The 22,884-nt window shown below is 40.9% G+C and overlaps 1 protein-coding gene and 1 pseudogene across 1 annotated transcript in view; both read left to right on the top strand.

Annotated features, from left to right (window-relative positions):
• LOC148030276 (uncharacterized) overlaps positions 1 to 22,884 on the top strand; it is a 96,858-nt gene that overhangs the window by 72,030 nt on the left and 1,944 nt on the right. The window lies entirely within an intron of this gene.
• LOC148030277 (uncharacterized) lies at positions 14,228 to 19,056 on the top strand (annotated as a pseudogene).

The following is a 22,884-nucleotide window of genomic DNA, read 5'->3' as shown; positions in this document are numbered from 1 at the left end:
TTGCTGTAATTAACTCTTAAATCAGGTTATCACCACCCATTCCAAGAAGGAAGGTTGTTTCAAGGTTCCATTGCATGGATACATCAAATCTCTTGATTTGGTGGGCCCGAGGCACCTGATTGCAAGCCAAAGCTTTGTGCTAGTGTTGATCTTTGTGCTCAGCTGAGAAATTACAGCAAGATGTTTTCGTATAGTGGGATGCAATCAAGCAGTAATGATGCCTCTCATGATGCATATTTATATGGGGAAGAAGGAAATGCAATGCTTGATCTTGGACAAGGCACGAATCATGGACAATATGCTGAAAATGTGGCTGAAGGCCGAGATGTTGGACCCTCAATGCAGAAAGAGGATGATGATTAACAAGGGGAAATGGAATTCGATGATGCATTCAAGAATCAAATGAGGGCAGCAGCCAATACCTTTGTTGAATTGGCAAAAGATCCTTAGTTTACTCGGTTTTTGAACACTCCTACAAAGGACAACAAGGGCAAGAAGAGAAAATCCTCTTCTAGAACTTTGGGACAGCAAGATGCACCGAAGAACAAGCCAAAGCCTTCTCAAGATGCTCCTAAAGATGCTCATGGTGAAAAGTAGTTGGTGCTAGTTGGGCAAGAAATGCAAATGCAAGTTCATGATGTAAATGCTAATCCTATGGTTTTTAGACAGCAAGGTTTGCATGAGAATTTGGGGCAGCCAGCTTACTTTGGTAGTAGCACAATTTTTCATGCTATGGTGGGTGAGCGACTGAATGTGGGAATGTATGGCACACCTCCCCATAACTTTCAGCAACCAATGCATGGCTTGCATAACGCAATGTACTCGGGTATGGCTCATGGAATGCATAATCTGATGTATGGTGGCATCGGTATGATGCCTGGTGTGCAAAATCGCACATATGGGCAAGCATCAGTACCCCGTCGTGCTTTTTGGGGCTCAAGGAATAAGTGCTGGTCATGCAAATGCTCCGTTTAATGCTGGCTATCATGGAAATTGCTTCTACACTAGCGGATACACTATGCCTTTCATGTGAGCTTGTTGAGGCCTTTTTATGTTGATGTGTCTAAGGATGTATCTGCTGAAATTCAGTCCAATGTAGAGGAGCTGAATGAGATATTGGTATCCGAGTAGATATTGGCACATAAAGAGAAAAGGTGAAAGGTAAAGCTTCCATAAGCTATTGGGTGAAGTTTCACAACTGTTCACCAATGGATGCTAAATGGATGGAAGAGGATGACTTGGCAGACCATCCTCAGTTGTTGCAGCTTTACCTTGATGCCTTTCACTTAGAGTCGACTTTGGATCGGGCTCTTTCAGGTTCAGCAGGGCAAGGGTCCAGAGTACCACTTGATACTCAAGGGGGAGGTAGCATTTCTACTCCTCTAGGAATGGACTGCTCTTGTGTATAGTGGATCTCGGATGTATTCAATATGCATCCAAGGTACTGTGCTGACAGTATGTTTGCCATGAGGTCACTATTCAGTGTACTAGTCACTGTAGTATGTATGCAGATGGGTATGGTTTTCACTGCAGCTCTGAAACTGTACATTTGGATCAGGTTATGATCATGATAGACTGATTACCGAGTGCTGGTTTTCAGTGTATGATCATTAGTTTCCGTGGTATTCTGCTGGTTCTATGGACAGCAACATGTGTACTGAATGCCATTGACAATTCAGCCATGGTTTCGGCTCGGTTTATGCTTTACTAGGGTTGTGTAGTTAGCACTGTTGAGAAACAAGAGTTTGGGATACATCCGATGAGTTTCTGGCAATAGTTCTGGACTATTGTTGAGCTTTATGCTATGTTTATGCTGGCTGGAAATTTTTAGCAAATGGTGGGCATATGAGATAGTTAGCCAACAGTGGCCAATGTTGTGTTGACTATGATGCCTTGTGGAAATTCCAGTGTAGTGTTGTTTACTTTGACACATTACAGTGCAATCGAGAACGATTGCAAAGATTTCAAGGAGGTAGTTTGTCACGAGGACGTGAAAATTTGATGCTTTGCTTATGCTTAATTGACATTTGATTAAAGGATTAATCAAATGTGCAATTAAAAGATACACATGTGTTGCATATGTGAGGTGCAAGCTACTTTTTCGCAGTGGAAGTCCGAAGGACTCTATGAAAAAGATGGGTGTCAAAGGCAAAAGTTGTGACAAGTTACACTTGTTAGATTCTAGGTGAATTTTAGTGTCAGTTTGCCTCTAAGACCATTAATTGGCCATTATAAGTGTCAGTGGTGACACTAGGGACTAGGCATTAATTAATGAAGTAATGCTTGTCCAAGGGTCAATTAATGCATGGGACCACTTTGGGTTGCAAATGGCCTAGCCAATTAATTTTTGGATGGGCAAGGTCAATTTTTTGGGCATGGATTAAGGGCTGAATTAATTTTCAGAATTAATTAATTTCGAAAATTAATTAAATGGCTGGAAATTGTTGAAGATGGATTAAGAAAGCTGCCACTTGGCATAACTTTCCCATGCAAGTGGGGGAAAGGCTAAATAGGGCTGAAGGGAGAGGAAAATCTCGTTTTTTCATTTTGGAGTTGTTGGAAAGAGGTGTTGCACTATTGCTGCCAGCTTTTGGGGCCAATTCCCAGCCATTGGAGACCATTTTGGTGATGGAGATTGCATATTCTTGACCTTGGGAAGCTGGCAATTGCTGCTAATGCACTTTCTCCTGAAGATCACAGTCTCTGATGCTCCTATTATTGTTGGTTCATTTGTTTGGGGCTAGTACAGCAGGGTAGTAGCTGATTTTGATTAGTTCTTTGCGACAAATCTTAGAATTTTCTCTCTCTACAGCATTCTCTCATCTCCTTCAGCCTATGCTCAGCCATTTTCAGCAATTCTCAGCCATTTGGATGAGATTTCAGCCATTTTTGGTGGGCTGATCTGTAATTTCTACAGTAAACCCTAATTTACAGCAGAAATTAGGGTTTAGCAGCCACCTTGGGATCCGTGCCAGAGATTGAAGGCTAAAGGGACTGAAATCAGCAGCTGATAATTGAAGATTATCAAGGGATTTCAGGAGCCAATCCATCCCAAATTGATTTGGGGCAGCATTTGGCCAGCCAAGAGTCAAATTGGAGAAGAAGCTTGGGTGAATCAAGGGGCAAATGACCCAAAAGGCTTGCTGGTCATTTATGACAGCAAGAGCAATTGGTTAGCAGGAGGAGGTATATATAAAACCCTAAATCCCTTTTGGACGGTTATCCCCTTATCCCCTTTTTTACATGGCCGGCTATGGCCTAGGCTCTTTTTCCCATGGTCCTCCTATCTTTCTAGCTTTCTTCCTACTGCTCATCTACTTTTACAATTTGCACGATGGGTGAGAGCCTGGCGCTCTTAAAATAAATCATGGTGCGTCTTGCGCTCTTTTACAAAAGTGTTGACATGCGCTTTTTCATGTGTACTTTTGTCCTTGATTTAGGACTTTTCTGCACTTCTTGTGTTTCCAGATTCTTCTTGGCACGCATTCATCTTCCGTTTCATTTTCGCTTTGTCCTTGTCTTCTGCTTTAGATTTTTTGGATTTTCCACCTTATTCGTTTGAGGATTAATAGTGGCCGCGTAGCGGTATGACATCCACCCCCTCTGAACCTGCACATCCTCTGGCATGTGCCATCGATGCATCCATCCGGATCAAACACCCATGTTGTCAACTTTTCGCTCATGATGTACATAAGAAGGCATTCCTCTGGATCATAGATCAAAATGACTAGCATTTGCACAAGTCTTACACCATACCAAGCACTTGTACTTGGGTCATTAGGCTTGGGTGCACATCATATACTAGAGACTATTGAATCTCCATATACATGCTATCAATGCACCCATCAACAAATAGATAGCATTATGATTGCTCTTTCAAAGTCCAACGCATGGAAAGTTGCTTATATTGACAATTGTGTACCACATCAAACATAAACTGAGTCTCACTTGCATCCAACACATGTTGATTATCACTGGAAATAGTGAAGCAGTCCATATCTTGAAGCATCTTTGAATTGTCTATCAAGGCCTCTGACAAATTATCTGAAATATTTTTCAGTTGCAGAGCATCATTCATCACAGGATTCTGTATCTGCATAGCCTCCAGCTCACGAACTGTCTCAAAGATAACAACTATGTCCTGCAAATCATATACATCCAGCAAGTCACCAATCTCTCTCTGAGTCCCTACATCAAGTAAAACATGAGCTTCGTAAGCCTCTTCATATGTACTAAGAAAATGTGCATATGCAATGGCTAACTCTTCTACTATAGGATCTTCCAAGGCATCTGTGGTATGGCTAGTCAACACATCAATAGTCTCTACTACATCCACTATTATGTGTCTCCTAGGCTTTCTCACAAGCACTCAGAAAATCTACATATACGTTGTTCTTGTCATTCACTTTAGGCTCATTCAAGACATCATCTGTATGGATATTCACAGCATCAAAAGTATCTGCATAAACATCATCTGTGTGGTGACTTAAAGTATCCATGGTAACTATAGAGACCTCATCGGTATGGCAACTCAAAGCATCACTAGCATAAGCCTTCTTGGTAGGGCGAATCACAATCTTTGTACTTTTAGCATAGCCACTCATTGTATAAGTGGTGTAACCAGCCTTCCTCCTTGGATAGGGTGGTAAATAACCTGATTAAGCACTATTTATAGCACTTAACAAATTCACAAAACTAAAATGCACACTTTACCATATGATCTTGGACATTGGACACCCTGTTGGCCCCAAAACTGATGCCGCTTTCGGTATTTGTTTTACTTAGTTGAAGAAGAAGTTAATGTACAATGGGATTCTCCCAATCCCTTTCGGCATTTCAAATCCCCTTGCTGTCCAAAATGACTAGCAAGTCTTCAATCTAATTTGCCCCTTGATTTGGGCAATCAATTGGCCTTCACCCGCTTTGGAGATGGAAAATGCCCCAAATTCAACGATTTGCTGGTCCCTCCGCTTGAATAGGCTAAAAACAACGTCAGCCCTATTGAATCCAAGTCTTGGAGCTTCCAATTTCTGGCATGCTTCTTGAGGCTGTTAATGAACCCTAATTTTTGGTGCAGATTAGGTTTTGTAACAAAGAAACGTGAAATTTCTCAGTCTTTGGTGATCTCAATGTTGTAATCTTCGGAGCAAGGTTGGGAGACAAGAGAGAATACCGAGGAGAGAGAAAATTCAAACGTTCTTTGCAAAGAACTGAAGAAAATCTATCATTTACTGTTGCTACCATGTCTCAACAGCTTGTAGATGCAAAGAACTGAAGAAAATCACTCATTTACTGCTACTGCCCTATCTCAACAACCTGTAGATGCTATCATCCGTTCTTCTCCTATCCGTAGCTGCATCAGAAGTTCGTCCAATGGCTGCAAATCGGACCAGCAACATCTCCTCCCTCTCTCTTGCACGCTGAATACACTGAAAATGCGTCTCTACAACCTCTAAAGACGTTTTTCAGTCTTACATGGCATTTTTAATAAGCGTCAGCCTTCCCAAATGGTTTTTCCAGCATTATCCATAATTAAATATTAATTTTCAGTCTTGAAATATTGAAAATTGATCTAATAATTATTTCGGTGCCTTGAAAATAAATATGATTGGCCAATAATTAAATTGACTAGGTAACGTCCATTCCCGAGTGTCTCTCCGTCATCTTTGACCATCAGATTGACGTTAGGTACCATTAAACACCACTTCCTTAGTGTCACCAACTGATACTTATGGTCAAATGAATGACCTAGGCCAACAACTAGTACCAGATACCACCAAATACTTGTGCGGCATAACTTATAGTAACTTTTGCCTTTGACATCTCATGATTTCCTTGGGTCTCGGGCTCGTAAATTTACTCTAATCCTAGTTACATCTCACATGTGCAACATTTACCTAACCATGTGATTAAAAATTAATCCACATGTTAAGTGAGATTTCAAAATACATATCCTCATGACAAGGGCTTAATTTCTGAAGAAGTGTATAAAACACATCCGTAGTAGGTTGCCGCTTAGCCTCAGTAGCAAGTAGTGAAGCTTGGGTAAAAGCTTGTGCTTCCTTTATACGTTTATGTTTCTCTGGTTACATCTACATCCTTACTTCCTTTCTTTATACGTTTATCTTTCTGTGGTTGCATCTACATCCTTAATTTCTTCTCTTTTCACTTCTAAAATGCCTTCTCTATTTGTCTTCTTGCTTCTTTCTCGTTCCACCTCCTTTATTCTTCCTCTTTTTGCTTCTCCCATTGCTGCTGTTGATACTTATATGCTGCAATAAGTCTCTTGCATACATCCTCAAATTTCTTCCAAAATCCATAAGTGACATAAGTTACATATCCAAGCTTGCTTATCTCTGCATTGATATCCAACAATTGTATCTTTCGCATACAAAGCATATGTTTATACTTAGACTCATTCAATTTCATTAAGGACTTGTAAGCTTCAAGGAGCATTAGACATATAACCAAAGGTTGCATCCCAATTGTTGAGCTAAAAATGTCTTAGTTTCACTTAAGTAGTCCCAAAATATGCTTAATTAAGGAAGAACCCTTGTTTATTTAAAAAGAAATGCATTCCTAGAGAGTATTTGTATCCCATAAGCACAAGCCCACTTGGGAGGGCCCAAACTTTCTATAAGTAAGTATGCAACCCTCCATTCAGCCTTAATCTCGTTTTTGTAGATTTCAGGTATTTCAGCTTCTTGCTCACATCTCGGACATGGAGGACATTGTGGTCCAAGCTGGCCATTGTTGTCTACAATAGCTTGGCATCTGTTTCTAGCCTACTACACACTGTTCGGAGCTGATTTTAGCATGCTGACTGTTGTTGCTGGTTTTTCTTGCGTTTTTAGTCTTTCTCTCTTCTGTAGCCTGCATTTGTTGTTTTCTCTCTTCTGTAGCTTGCGTTTTTAGTCTTTCTCTCTCCCCACTTGCGTTTGCTTTCCTTGGGTGCATTTGCTGGTGTTCGACATCCTTCCTTGGGTGTGTTTACTGGTGTTCGACATCTAGAGGTTGCCTTGCTGCGATTTGGGATCCGTTCAGAGTATGACACACTCTCTAGCTCATTATCCTTGCCTTGATCCTTGAGATACAGAAGTTTGAGGTACAGTATTCTTTCATTACATAGTGTGTTTGTTGCATGAGCATTGTATATTCATTAGTCATATCATTTCATTCATTCTCTGTGTTCATTATCTCTGAGTTACCTTAACCCTAACTGTGTTATTCTATCAATTTGTGCTTTGTTGTATGATGTTATTTGTGTTTCTGTGTTAGGGTATTTTTTTCACATGGTATCAAAGTTGAGTTCTTTGAGAGAAACCTACGTCTTGATCTGAAAGCTCTACACAAGAGGTAGAAACAACAGAAGACAAATGATTTTGAACACTACTTCTACACCACTTCCCACTTCGAGCCAAATCCATCGAGGAACCAGTTGGAGTGGGCCTCACAACTTGCTTCACCGCAATTGAGTACGATCTCATTTGATGCATAAAGCCCAGCAGCAGATAGAAGGTAAGTCTGAATTTCACCCTTTAGATTTGGTGCACCGATCTATTGACCACGCAGGAAGGGAGGAATCTCCACTTATTTAGGACTGGCCATCTGCAAGTGGAAACTGGCATAGAGTACACTTCATTGCCTTTATACTTATTCTCTTCGGTGCCATGTATGTCTATCATTTTAGATTCTGTTAATGATGATTCTCTTTCTCCTATTGGTATGGATGATTTTCATGATGAAAGACGTATGCAAAACAATTTCTCGTTTATGAGTAATGAGGAAGATAGATATTTCTTTATGAACTCAAGACTGGATAAGCAATTGAAACAAGAAACAGTGAGTACTCCTTGCTATTCTTTTTCTTCAAATAATTTTGTTTTCAAAGGGCAAAAAGAGTAGGTTCATCTTCGCTATCATTATTTCAATTTAATGCATTCAATGGACAAAATAAATCCACATTATTTTTCACATCTACATTTATCACAAATTCATTTAATCTCCCTTCCATCCCACCCTCTTATTTCGTTGCCACATCCTTTCAACCTCCACTAAGTGCACAACATATTGCCTCTCATGTAGGATCACATGTGTTTTTATTCACCACACCGGGGGGTTCTTCAAACCTAGGCACAATCATTAGGACCTCATCTCTTCCTCAGTCGGGTGATATTCCATCTTTTTCTCACACACTAAAAGCGGCCAATTCTTCAATACCTTTTACCCAGGATGTGACGGGGATGTGAAATTTTGAGATGCTTTAATCTTGCTAGTAACATTTGATTAAGTTATTAATCAAATGTGTAAGGTTGTTTAGCACATGTGATGCACATGGCAGTTATTTCATGGGAATGGGCCAAGGACCCCGAGGATGCAGTGGGTGTTAAAGGCAAAAGTTGTGTTAAGTTATGCCAACTGGGTTTTGGTGGTCAGTTGGTGCCAGGTTGGACCCTAGGACAATTGTTTGGCCATTAATTATTAGTGGTGACACTAGGGACTAGCATTAATTAATTAATTAATGCTAGTCTAAGGGTCAACAAAGGTTGGGAACCACTCCAAGTTGCAAATGGCCTAGCCAATTTCATTACAGATGGGCATGTTTAATTTTGGGCAGGGTCAAAAGAGCTGAAATTAATTTTCAGAATTAATTAATTCTGAGAAATTAATTTAGTGGCTGAAAATGCATTAGGAAGGCTGCCACTTGGCAAAACTTTCCCATGCAACTAGGGAGAAGGCTGTTGGAGGGTGGTGGAAGCTGAATTGTAGCCATTCTGAGCTTGGTGGAGAGAGAGGAGGTGATCAGATTTGGCTCTGAGAGGCGACGACGACTGATCGTGCACCGCGATAGGACGGGGGCAGCAGGTTTTTTCTTCCGCCTCAAGAGAGGCGGCGGTAGAAGAGGAGGGCTCGGAAGTTGAGCTGGTGTTTTATCCCCCTTTTGAAGCTGTTGGTGCCATTAAATTTTTCATCAAAGCTACGAATCAAAAGATACATTTCAGCCGATTTTCTCTCTCTCTCTATAGCATTCTCTCATCTCCTCCGGTCTATGCTCAAGCATTCTCAGTAATTCTCAGCCATTGGTAGCAGAGTACAGCCAAATTTGGTGGACAACATAGAGTTTACTATTGTAAACCCTAAATTACAGCAGTAATTAGGGTTTAGCAGCCACCTTGGGACCCGTGCCATCAGTGAAAGGCATTGTACACTGAAATCAGCACGGGAAATTCGTGGAATTGTGAGGATTTCAGATGCTTGCCCATCTATTGTGAATTTGGGGCTGCATTTGACCAGTTGGGGTTTCATTAGAGCAAGTCCTGGGTGAAAATCAAGGGGCAATTTGCCCGAATGCTTTGCTGATTATTGGAACAGCAAGGGGCTTTTGAATCAGCCAAGGAGATCGTGAAATCTCGGCTTGTAATTTATCCATTAGCAATTGAAATTAAAGAAATACTGAAAGGGGCATCAGTTTTGGGGCTAACAGGGTGTCCATTGTCCAAATTTATGAAGGTAAAGTGAGCATTTCAGTTTATGTTCATTTGCTGATTGCTGTAATTAAGTGCTTAATCAAGTTAAACCACCCTATCCGAGAAGATAGGCTGGTTTCATGGTTCCATTGCCAGGATAATCACTCAATCTCTTGATTTGGTGAGCCCGAGGGACCTGATTGTAAGCCAAAGCTTTGTGCTAGTGCTGATTTTTGTGCTCAGCTGAGAAATTACAGCAACATGTCTTCATACAGTGAGATGGAAGCAAGCAGTGATGATGCCTCTCAGTATGGACATTCTCATGGGAATGAAGGAAACACAATGCCTAATCTTGGACAAGGCTCTCATGATGGACAACAAGCTGAAAATGTTGATGTTGGGCAAGATGCAGGGCCTTCAAGCCGTCATGAGATAGATGACCAGCAAAGTGAAGAGGAATTTGATGACCAATTTAAGAATCGGATGAGGATGGCAGCAAATCTCTTTACTGAATTGGCAAAGGATCCTCAGTTCACCCGATTTTTGAATGCTCCGAAGAAGGACAGCAAGGGCTAGAAGAAGAAGTTAACTTCTACACCTTCGGGACAGCAAGGTGCACCGAAGGTAGTGCCAAATCATTCACTTGAAGCTCCTAAAGAGGCCAATGAAGCTAAACAGTTGGTACCTATGGGGCAAGGAATGCAAATGCAAGGCCATTATGGAAGTGCCAATCCAATGGATTTTGGACAGCCGAGCATGCATGCTATGATAGGGCAGCTAGGATACTTTGGTGGTAGCACGATTTTTCATGCAATTTTTGGCCAAGGGCCGCATACGGGAATGCATGGCATAAATCCCTATTGTATTCGGCTTCTCCCCGCTCTCTTGGAAGCCCGAATCCTTTCCACGCAGCAAAGCATCGGCTCTAGTAGCAGTCTCTATGAGCTAAGACATACTAGACACGGTGGATTTTATGTAAAAATCCCTGATTCCTTTGGGCAGCCCACATACATATTTTTCCACTTGCTCATGAAGGGGTACGGCACGATAAGGAGTGACGGGAAGCAATGCATCCCAAAACTTCTTATTGTATTGCTCTAAATTCTTGCATTCCTTTGCATCAAGCTTGTTCCAAGCTATCATGATGTCCACCTCAAAGGTACTAGTCAACCAATTCGATGCAAACATTTGCTTGAATTGTACCCATGTTGATGGTGCTGTACCTTGCATCAAGAGCGTGGACTACCACTGCAATGCGTTCCCCTTTAAGAAAGTGGCTGTCTTTCGAATCTTAGAGGATTCAGTGAAGTTTCCCCCTGAATAGGCTGCATCAAACTGCTGAATGAAGGTCAAAGCTTTCAGCCTATCTTGTGCACCACTAAAGGACTCAAACTTCATTGCGTTTCCACCCTCATCATAGTCTTTTGCTTCCCCTTTGGGAGTCAAGTTGTCATACACTGGCTGCTGAAAAAAAACTGCATTTGCTGTATTTGCATCATGACCAAGCCCAAATGAAGCATTTGGATGACCAACAGTCATTCCTTGAGCCCCATAAGCATTCGGGGGTGCAAATGCATTGCCAAATATTTCACTTTGTGCCCCAGGCATCAAGCCAATGCTACCGTACATAGGGTTTTGCACATTTCGAACCATACGTGAATACAATGGGCCTTGCACACCATGCATTGGCTGCTTGAGCTAGTATCTAGGATCGTGGAGCTACCGGAGTGTGGAAGGAAGGAGGCATCTCATATCGGCATCAAGGTATAAAAAGTTGTTTAAGGCTGAGAAAAGGGGCATATCTGAAAACCAGCCTAAAAAGAGGCCAAAACAGCAAAGAAAGAGCTCGAAAACATTGGCACAACGTAGGGAATTGATGGCTTCAAATAAATGCTTTATTTGTGAACATGAGGGTCATATTGCAAAGAACTGTCCCAATAGGCAACAAGCTGCAGAATCAGAAAATTAGGGAGATCTTAAGGGTAAAAGACCCAAAACATTAGTGGGATTGGTGCCTGATGTTGTTAATGATCAGCCCAACGATGATGCTACTGAGTTGTGCAGAGCATGGGGTAAAATTAGGGATCAACATGCGTTGATCTTCTTTGATAATGGTGCACGAGCCAACTTCATCTCTACTGATGACATGGCAGCTCGTCTAGGCATCAAAGAGGATGAGATGGGAGCCATGGGGGAAGTTGGAATGGCATGTAAGGGTCATGCAAAACCCGTCACACTACTCATTGGAAAGCTTCGGTTGCACGTATAGGGATATGTGGACAATGAAGAGTTTTACATTGCCAGGGGGGAAGTTGGAATGGCATATAAGGGTCATGCAAAACCTGTCACACTACTCATTGGAAAGCTTCGGTTGCACGTATAGGGATATGTGGACAACGAAGAGTTTTACATTGCTCCACTTGAGGGTTGTGATGTGTTGCTTGGTATGCCATGGTGCCACTGTATGCATGCAGCGATTGATTCATATGCAAAAGAGATTACTATTCAACGTAAGGGAAAGACACTCACACTTGATGTAAAGTTGAAAGGGGAATCTGTCCCTGTTGTATCTGCAACTACTATTTCTAAAGTAATGAAAAATCATCTTTCAACGTATTTAGTTTTTGCTAAGGATAAGGATGATAGTGAGAATGTTGGGAATATGTCTAAATTAGAGAAGGATCGCATGTCATTTTTGAATATGTCTAAATTAGAGAAGGATCGCATGTCATTTTTGAAAATGTATGTTGATTGCCTCTCTCAGTCACTTCCAGGGCAGCTACCACCTGAAAGACCCGAAGACCATGGCATAGACCTTATCCCTGGAAGTAGCCCTTCTAATAAACTACCCTATAGAGTCGGTGCAGCCCAACAGGAGGAGATTATGAGTCAGGTAAATGAGCTGTTAGAAAAAGGGCTGATTCAGCCCAGCTCATCTCCTTTCTGTTTTCCAGTGCTTTTGGTATAGAAAAAGGGTGGTTCATGGCGTATATGCATTGACTATTGTGCTCTGAACAAGATCACGATAAAGAACCGCTTTCCAATCCCTTGAATCGATGACGTTATGGATAGATTGCAGGGGGCAGTAATATTCAGCCGTATAGATTTGAAAAGTGGGTATCATCAGATACGCATTAGACTGGAGGATGTGCCTAAGACAGCTTTCAGGACATCTTTTGGGTTGTATGAATTTCTTGTCATGCCTTTTGGACTTACGAATGCTCCTGCCACTTTTAATCGGATGATGGATTGCATCTTTCAGCCACATAGAGCATTTTTAGGTACTTTCTTTGATGACATGATTGTCATTCAAAGAATGAGACGGAGCATAGAAAACACTTGGACATTGTTTTCAATGAGCTACGTAAGTATAGGTTGGTTATGAATGACAAGAAGAGTGAATTCTTTTTGCATGAAATCCACTTCTTGGAACATATTGTATCGGCTGATGGTATTCGTATGACTCTGCTAAGGTTGAAGCAATACGTTCATGGCCAGCTTTAAAGAATGTTCATGAGATCCATAACTTCTTGGGTTTATGTTCTTACTATAGGAAGTATGTACGCAGGTTTGGTGAAATTGCATCTTCATTGCATATTTTGCAAAAGAAAGATGTGCCATTTAGATGGACAATAGTGGAAATTTCAACATTTGAAAAGTTGAAGGAAAAGATGACTTCAGATTCTGTGCTTGTGTTGCCTGATCTAAGGAAGTCATTTGTGGTTCAGTGTGATGCATGTGGTAACATCATTGGGGCTGTCCTTATGCAAGATGACCGAGTTGTGGCTTATGAGAGCCGAATTCTCCACAGTGCAGAGAGGAATTTATAGGTTTATGAGAAAGAGCTCTTGGATATAATTCATGCACTGTCTACATGGAAACATTATTTGTTGGGGGCTGATTTTACATTGCAGACAGACCATTAGACTTTGAGGTACTTTCTGACGCAAACAAAGTTGTCAGAGAAGGATATGAGACAGGCAAATTTTCTCTCTATGTTTTATTTTCAGATTGTACACATTGATGGTCAAAAGAATGTTGTGGCTGATGCACTGTCATGTAAGCCATAAATTTCAGCCGTCACTATGGTTTATCACACTGAGTTGGATGCCATGAAAGAGCAATATGTTGCTGATTCGGACTTTGCTAATGTTTATGATCAGCTTTGCAATGGCCAAAGGCATGAGCATTTTATGCTAAGAGATGGATTTCTGATGATGCATGGACGACTGTGTGTCACAAAGCAGTTGAGGCCTAGAGTGATCATTGAAAGTCATGCTTCTCCGTATGCAGGACACAGAGGTATTGATGCCACAGTCAAGGCAGTGGAGCATTTCTTTTATTGGCCAGCTTTGAGGTATGATGTAGAGCAGTATGGTAGAGCATGCATTATATGTCAGAAGGTAAAGCATGATAGACAAAAGATATCGGGCTTGTTGTAGCCCTTGCCTATTCCAGATAGGCCTTGGCAGAGCATTGCTATGGACTTTATCTTTGAGCTTCCTAGGACACCTACAAGGAATGATAGAATATGGACTATTATTTGCAGGTTTAGCAAACAAGCCCATTTCATTCCAGTGAGGAAAAAGATAAAGGCGAATCATATGGCACAATTATTTCATTTTCAAGTATCATGGTATGCCTGAGTTGATCATCAGTGATCGAGACCCTCGAATGACCAGTCTATTCTGGAAGGGGTTATTTGAGAATATGGGTACGACGTTGAAATTCTCATCATCCTTCCATCCGTAGACAGATGGTCAGTTTGAGGAAGCAAATTCCAGTGTTGGATCTTTTGAGGTGCTATGTTTTAGACCACAAGACACAATGGGAGCAATATTTGCCATTGGTTGAGTTTGCATACGACAATACGGTGCATAGTTCCACTGGCAAGGCTCCATTTGAGGTGGTTGAGGGTGGCAAGAAGGTTCCACCTATTTTGCACACTAAGGATAAGATCTTTGAGGTTGATCACTTTGTGGAAAGCTTGGATGCAGCCTATGCAAAGATAAAGTATGCACTTTAGAGATCACAGGACAAGCAAAAGCGGGCAGCTGATCGCCATAGACGTGCTTTGCAGTTTGCAGAGGGCGATTATGTATTGCTGTGTTTCGAGCTGAAAAAGATGAAGGGAAGAGAGAGGTTGTATCCGAAGTTAAGCATGAGATACTATGGGCCCTTTCAAGTGTTGGAAAAGATCAGCGATGTTGCATATCGGCTGAAATTACCTCCACATTGGCGGATACACAATGCCTTTCATGTTAGTTTGTTGAGACCTTTTCGTGGTGATGTGCTAGAAGATGTATCTGCTGAAATTCAGCCAGAGGTTGAGGAACTAGATGAGATCTTGGTACCCGAGCAGATTTTGGCATATAAGGAAAGGAAGGTCAAAGGTAAAGTTTCCAGAAGATATTTGGTGAAGTTTCAAAACTATTCACCAATGGATGCAAAATAGATGGAAGAGGATGACTTGGCAGACCATCCTCAGTTGTTGCAACTTTATCTCGATGCCTTTCAGTTAGAGCCGACTTTGGATCGGACTTACTCAGGTTCAGCAGAGCGGGGGTCCGGAGCATTGCCTGATGCTCAAGGGGAAGGTAGCACTTCCAATCCACTGGTTTTGGACAACTCTCGTATGTAGTGGATCTCGGATGTATTCAGCATGCATCCAAGATACTGTGCTGACAGTATGTCTGCCATGAGGTCACTACTCGGTGTACTGGTCACACTGTGAGATACATGCATATGAGTATGGTTGTCACTGCGGCTCTGAGACTATACTTATGCATGAGTTTTTGGACCAATTTGGCACGAGTTTTTGCCCCAGTTTTGAGATCAGTTTCTGATTAGTTTCAGCTCAGTTTTTGATCAGTTTGAGAACTGTTTATGATCACTTTGGGATCAGTTTTGCATCAGTTTTTGCATTAGTTTCTGATCAGTTTTTTTACCATCAGCTTGTGATCAGTTTGGAGTCACGTTTGCAGCCATTTGTGATCAGTTCTCATATCAGTCCATGATCAGTTTATGATCAGGTCATGCTTAGTTTTTAATGGTTTACAACTGATTCCATGGATAGCCGCATGTAAACGAATGTCATTGACAGTTTCAGCCATGGTTTATGCTGAGAATATGCTCTATTGTGTTTTTGAAGTCAGAACGGTTGAGAAACATGAGTTATGGATGCATCCAATGGTTTCTAGCAACAGTTTTGGACTGTTTTTCAGTTTTCTATTATGTTTTGTTGGCTAGAAAATTTCAATAATTTTGTGCATATGCAACGGTTAGACAACAGTGGCCAATGTTGTGGTGACTGTCATGCCAAATTAAAATTCCAGTGCTATATACTTTTGCTTTGGCCCAATGCAGTGCAATTGAGGATGATTGCAAGGTTTTCAAGGGGAAGGTCTGTCACGGGGACGTGAAATTTTGAGATTCTTTAATCTTGCTAGTAACGTTTGATTAAGTTATTAATCAAATGTGCAAGGTTGTTTAGCACATGTGATGCACATGGTAGTTATTTCATGGAAACGGGCCAAGGACCCCGAGAATACAGTGGGTGTTAAAGGCAAAAGTTGTGTTAAGTTATGCCAACTGGGTTTTGGTGGTCAGTTGGTGCCAGGTTGAACCCTAGGACAATTGTTTGGCCATTAACTATTAGTGGTGACACTAGGGACTAGCATTAATTAATTAATTAATGCTAGTCTAAGGGTCAACAAAGGTTGGGAACCACTCCAAGTTGCAAATGGCCTAGCCAGTTTCATTATAGATGGGCATGTTTAATTTTGGGCAGGGTCAAAAGGGCTGAAATTAATTTTCAGAATTAATTAATTCTGAAAAATTAATTTAATGGCTGAAAATGCATTAGGAAGGCTGCCACTTGGCAAAACTTTCCTATGCAACTAGGGAGAAGGCTGTAGGAGGGTGGTGGAAGCTGAATTGTAGCCATTCGGAGCTTGGTGGAGAGAGAGGAGATGATCAGATTTGGCTCCGAGAGGCGACGATGACTGATCGTGCGCCGCGACAGGACGGGGGCAGCATGTTTTCTCTTCCGCCTCAAGAGAGGCGGCGGTAGAAGAGGAGGGCTCGGAAGCTGAGCTAGTGTTTTACCCCCCTTTTGAAGTTATTGGTGCCATTAGATTTGTCATCAGAGCTACGAATCAAAAGATACATTTCAGCCGATTTTCTCTCTCTCTCTATAGCATTCTCTCATCTCCTCCGGTCTATGCTCAAGCATTCTCAGTAATTCTCAGCCATTGGTAGCAGAGTACAGCCAAATTTGGTGGACAACAGAGAGTTTACTGCTGTAAACCCTAAATTACAGCAGTAATTAGGGTTTAGCAGCCACCTTGGGACCGGTGCCATCAGTGAAAGGCATTGTACTCTGAAATCAACACCGGAAATTCGTGGAATTGTGAGGATTTCAGATGCCAGCCCATCTATTGTGAATTTGGGGCAGCATTTTACCAGTTGAGGTTCCATTAGAGCAAGTCCTGGGTGAAAATCAAGGGGCAATTTGCCCGAATGCTTTGCTGATTATTGGAACAACAAGGGGCTTTTGAATTAGCCAAGGAGATCTTGAAATCTCGGCTTGTAATTTATCCATTAGCAATTGAAATTAAAGAAATCCCTAAAGGGGCGCTAGTTTTGGGGCTAACAGGGTGTCCACTGTCCAAATTTATGAAGGTAAAGTGAGCATTTTAGTTTATGTTCATTTACTGATTGCTGTAATCAAGTGCTTAATCAAGTTAAACCACCCTATCCAAGAAGATAGGCTAGTTTCACAGGATCGGCTTGGATACACCCTCCCCTACTTCTTCAGATTGATGGGGAGAGGGTGCCTCCCTCTTGCTTTCTTTTCCAATTTAAGAGGAGACAACTACTTCTCTTGATAGTGACAGTGATGATGCTTATAGTTTTTAGACATTCGTTCATTCATTTATTGTAGAGTTGAAGGCGAAGCAGAGAGAGGAGAGGTGAGAACAGGGAGCAGGCGCATTAGTAGAGGTGCTCTATAATCCAGAAGTGAACAGTATTGAATAGTGAGATAGAGTGAGAGTGAGTCGTCGGATAGGTGTGTACGAGTGTGGTACACACAAAGTATAAAAAAATGTATTGCAAGGTTATATTGTGATCTGATCTTAGTCAGGGTGATTAGACCATCATGGAGAACGTGTTTGATAAAATGATACCGAACATCAATATGTTTGGTACGTGCATGAAACATGGCATTCTTAGCCAGGCATTCAACACTATGGCTATCACATCTAAGTATAGGTGTTTTGGTGGGCAGCCCAAAATCCTTGACCAAATGACCAAGCCAAACTGCTTTTTTTGAAGCTTCGGTGTCTGAAATATATTCAGCCTCAGTGGTAGAGAGTGCTACTATTTTTTGCAATTTAGAGCACCAAGGAATTGCCCTACTAGTCAAGGTAAATATTTACCCGCTAGTAGACTTGTGAGTATCCAAGTCACCTACGATGTCTGCATGACATTAACCCTGCAAATCTAATGTACCCTTGCCATAGCAAATACATTTTCTTTGTCTGCCCTTAAGGTACCGTAAGATACATTTCATTGCTTCCCAATGTGCTTTGTGAGGATTTGACATGAACATGCTTACAACTCCCACTGCATAAGCAACGTCAGATCTAGTGGCAACCATAGCATACATGAGTGAACCGCAGGCTGAAGCATAAGGACCACACTTCATAGTACTGGTTGCCTTATCATCTTTTGGGCAATCTGCTTTGCTAAGCTTAAGATAAGGTGAAAAAGGTACACCAAGAGGCTTAGCATCAGCCATAGATAGAAAAATGATTAAGTACTTTGTTGATGTACTTTTCTTGTGAGAGAAATAAGAGTTGTTGCTCTCTATCTCGTGTTATATGCATGCCCAAAATATGTTAAGTTGCACCCAAATCCTTCATGGAAAAGGCTGAATTCAGCTGTCCTTTCAATGCATTAATTTGGCTTTTATGCTTACCAGCAATAAGCATATCATCTACATAAAGCACAAGTATAATAAGGCTTTCATCAGCAGCCTTCTTAATATATAAGCAGTGATCTGCACTACTCCTTTTAAATCCATGTGAGAGCATGAAGGCATCAAACTTTTTATATCATTGTCTAGGAGCTTGTTTCAAACCATCCAAGCTTCTCTTAAGCTTACATACCAAATGCTCCTTTCCTTGTATAACAAAGCCTTCAGGCTGTTTCCTGTACATCTCTTCTTCTAGATCACCATGTAGAAATGCAGTTCTAACATCCATCTGATCAAGTTCAAGATCCATAGATGCTACAATGGCAAATAACACTCGAAGAGTGGTCATTTTGACAACAGGAATGCCCTCCTTTTGTGTATAGCCCTTAGCCACAAGTTTGGCTTTGTATTTGGGTTTGCCATCCACACATTTGATTTTATAGACCCATTTGCTAGGAATAGCTTTCCTATCCCTGGGCAATGTAACCAAATCCCAAGTATCATTTTGATACAATGACTTCATTTCTTCGTGCATAGCTAGCTCCCACTTTTTCTTTAATTCACATGATAAGGCCTTTATACGTAAGAGGGCTCACCTTTGTCTGTGAGCAAAATACAGTCCAAAGAAGGATAAAATCTTTGTATAGGTCTTTTGACACGTGTAGACCTTCTTACCCAATGATCTATGTTATCAGGTAATGGATTCACATCCAAGGGAATGTCAATGGCCTCATTGTTTGGTTGCTGAACTGCATCTTCAGGTTGTAGTAATATAATTTCAGGCTGCTGTAATTCATTTTCAATATGCTGATTTTGGTGCTCAAAGCTGATGTTTAGCATCCCTTTGCCGCCCATTTTCATCTGGCTCAATAATGATACGCTGATTGTCATAATCAGCATCAAATGAGCTGAATTTTCAGTGGTTGATGGCTGCTCAAGTAACTGATCATGCTGAAATTTAACTTTCTTTTTGTTTGAGTCATTAGATGTGACATTTTTCAGTAGCTTTGACTCATTAAATACCACATCCTAGTTGGTAGCACCTTTTTCATGCTTGGAACCCAAACTCTATAGCCCATTTCACCTTCATCTCCATAACCCATGAAGATGTCTCCATGAGATGTCATGTCAAGTTTGGTTCTACTATCAACAGGTATATGTACATAGCATTTGTAGCCAAAGACCCTTAAGTGGTCATATGAAGCAGGTTGCTAGCCCAAACCTCTTTAGGGATGCCACTTTCAAGTGTACGATGTGGAGATCGGTTGCAAATATGCACCGCGGTTTTAAGTGCCTCTCCCCAAAACGATTATGAGACATTACTTGTGGACAACATGCACCGAATCTTCTCACATAGCGTGTGATTCATTCACTCAGCCACACCATTAGATGATGGATTGTAAGGAGCTATAAGCTCTCATTTAATCCCATTGACATCAGAAAACTTATTAAATTCTTTAGATACATACTCTCCCCCATTATCCGTTCTTATGCATTTTAACTTTAAGCCCTTTTGAGTATTCACCAATGCATAAAACCTTTTAAAAGCATCCAATGCCTCACTTTTCTGATTAAGCAAGTAGACCCATAGCTTCCTAGAATGGTCATCAATAAAAGACTCAACATAACAGAAACCACTATGAGTTTTTATTGGTATGGTGCATACATCAGAATGGACTAAATCCAAGATACATGCCTTCCTAGAGACTCCATGAGAGTATGGACTCTTCACATGTTTACCAAGAACACAATCATCACAAAAGTCAAGCTTTGAGTTTTTCACATAAACTCTCATAAGTGAAGAAAGTGCTTGCAAACCCTTTTGGCTCATGTGTCGAAGACGCTTGTGTCATAACTCCATGTGTGACTGTACTTCAGCAACTGCAATAAACTTTCCAAGAAGTGCCTTAGAGATAATACAAAGTCTCCTTTTTACCACCTCTAGTGACTAGTATAGATCCTTTCTATAATTTCCACATACCACCACCAAAAGTAGTGAAGTAACCTTTGTTGTCTAGTTGCCCAACAGAAAGCAGACTCTTCTTGATGCCAGGTACATATCTTATATCATGAAGAATCAATTTCTAACCATTTTCTAGAGCCATGTGTATGGTGCCCATTTCTTCAATATCACATGCATGATTTTTGTCAAGGTAGACTTTTTCAAGATTACCTTCTGCATAAGTAGAAAAACACTCCAGGGATGGAGTTACATGAAATGAAGCACCGCTGTCAGCAATCCACGATTGTGACAAACCATCATGAGTTGACAACAAAGTATCTATCACATCTATTTTAGTGATATATATGTCCTCCATTGTCGCAAGCGGATCTGAAAATGCAACGAGCAAATTAGTATCTTTATCCTTTTCTATTTCCTCAATAACAACACTAGATATCACATTTGTTTTTTCTGTCTCTTTAGAGGTAGAGCTGCCATCCTTGTCATTCTTTTTGCCTTTTGCATTTGCCTGCTTCTTACGTTCTTGTTCCCTTTTAAAGTACCTACAATTAGGCTTTTTATGCCCTTTGCGACCACATTGATAACAAGTTACATCTTGCTGTTTCTCTTTGCTTTTGCTGCAATTTTTGTTTTTATTTGTAGTATTAGATCTTTTTTCAGTTCTTTCTTTTACATTGTAGGTTGATCCACTATTTTCTCCACTTACCTTGCATCTGATCTCTTCATTGAGAATAGAACCACACACACCATCAAATGTCAAGTTGGGGTTATTACTCAATGGCACAAGCAATGCTTTCCATGAATTGGGCAAGGTCATGAGTAAGAAGATAGCCCTCAATTTAGGATCAAAAGCTGGCAAACTTGCATCCTGCCAATTGACTCAAAATACCAATGAAAGCATTCAAATGCTCTAAGGCAGGCTTGGACTCATCAAGCTTTAAGTTGACCAACTTCCGCATGAGATGTACCTGATTGACAGGAGTTGTATTCTCATAAGTAGCCTTGAGTTTCTCCCAAACTACGTAGGCAGTATCAAGCCTCTTTATATCAACCAAGTTATCATCTGTCGGCCATTTTAATGTAAGTAATGGCCTTTTTATTCATTTTAGCCCAATCCTCATCTGAGAGAGCAACAACCTTATGTTCTGCTAAAGCATTAACACAATCCTTTAGAAAGAGTATACCCTGCATAGGATCTTTCCAAAGATCAAAACCATTGCCATCGAACTTACGAATCTCAAAGAGATTCTTTGTGTTAGATGTAGATGCACTGCCAGCCATTTTCAACAATACACAACTGCAATAAAGGGCTGAATGCTTTCAGCCAATAGCAAGGTTGCTGAATTGTAAGAGCAAGTGTACACGCTTGTACTTCCAAGGTGTCCAAGAAGCAGATGTTTACCAAAATATCAAAAATAGGTTAAAATTGTCCAAAAATCTCATAATTTTGAACCATCCATGCTATGGACACTAACACTAACAACTAATATGACATTGACTCTTTCTATTGGAGTTTCCACACGCATCTCTCTTGTCTTGCTTGAACCTCCATAGCTCTTACTCTCTTCATGCTTCTACTTATCATTCCACCTTTTCCTCACCTTTCAACTGGTATTAGAGTGGGCATTCAAGGAGCTTCATAAATCATTTGCTTTAGCCCATGAAGAAGCTCCAGCTGAAGGTTCATGGTAGCCATTGTCTCTTCTTCCTAAGGTATGCATTGGATGTTTCCTTCTATCAGCTTGCTTCAGCTTTCTCCATGATACTTGAGAAACTTCTAGGGGACACATTGAGCATTGGGCAAGAGTTTAATAAGAAAGCGAGATGATGATGCACTCCAAGTTTTTTCACACCGTGTCTGTGTAGTGGCACGACACCATGTTCATTCAATCTTGCAAGAATGCAAGGGCTAAGTTCACAGATAGAATATAATATCTTGAAACTGTTCTGCAGATTAGTGAGCCATGAATAATTGCATGTTATGCTTGTGGGCTCAAAATAATGATGCATTCCTATTTGGATTATGCTGCAGAGAAAGATGCTTGAAAGAAAGCATTAAAGGTGGAGATCTGAAAAAGTTAACCATGGCATAAACTGAAACTGATGGCAAATCATTTGAAACCAAACCGTGTGATGCATGTCTGCAACATTTTGAGATATGTGACAAGCATCAAACAATCATTTCAATCTTTCAGGCTTAGACCTGCTTCTCAAAGCAGTGGGAGTGGATAAACTTATGTTGATGGGGAGTGTCTCTTCTTATGAAATAAAGCATGTTTCAAGCCATGGTGAGAGTAAATAGCTTCCACATCTAGCCACTTATGAAAATAGTTTCAATTTTGTGGAATGTAGTAAAGCAGGTTTCTGTCCATCTATGGGAAAATGCTTTAGATCCCATAGTCACTCAGTTGCTCATCTATATGACAGGACACGTTTTCTTGACTTGGGGTGGAATGTTGCAGAAGGTTTCGTAT

This window comes from Lygodium microphyllum, chromosome 10 (assembly GCF_053477565.2).
Source record: "Lygodium microphyllum isolate KBCC chromosome 10, Lygodium_microphyllum_v1.1.10, whole genome shotgun sequence".
NCBI lineage: Eukaryota > Viridiplantae > Streptophyta > Polypodiopsida > Schizaeales > Lygodiaceae > Lygodium > Lygodium microphyllum.
Note: the sequence above shows the minus strand (reverse complement) of the source record. Positions and strands in the feature narration are given on the sequence as shown.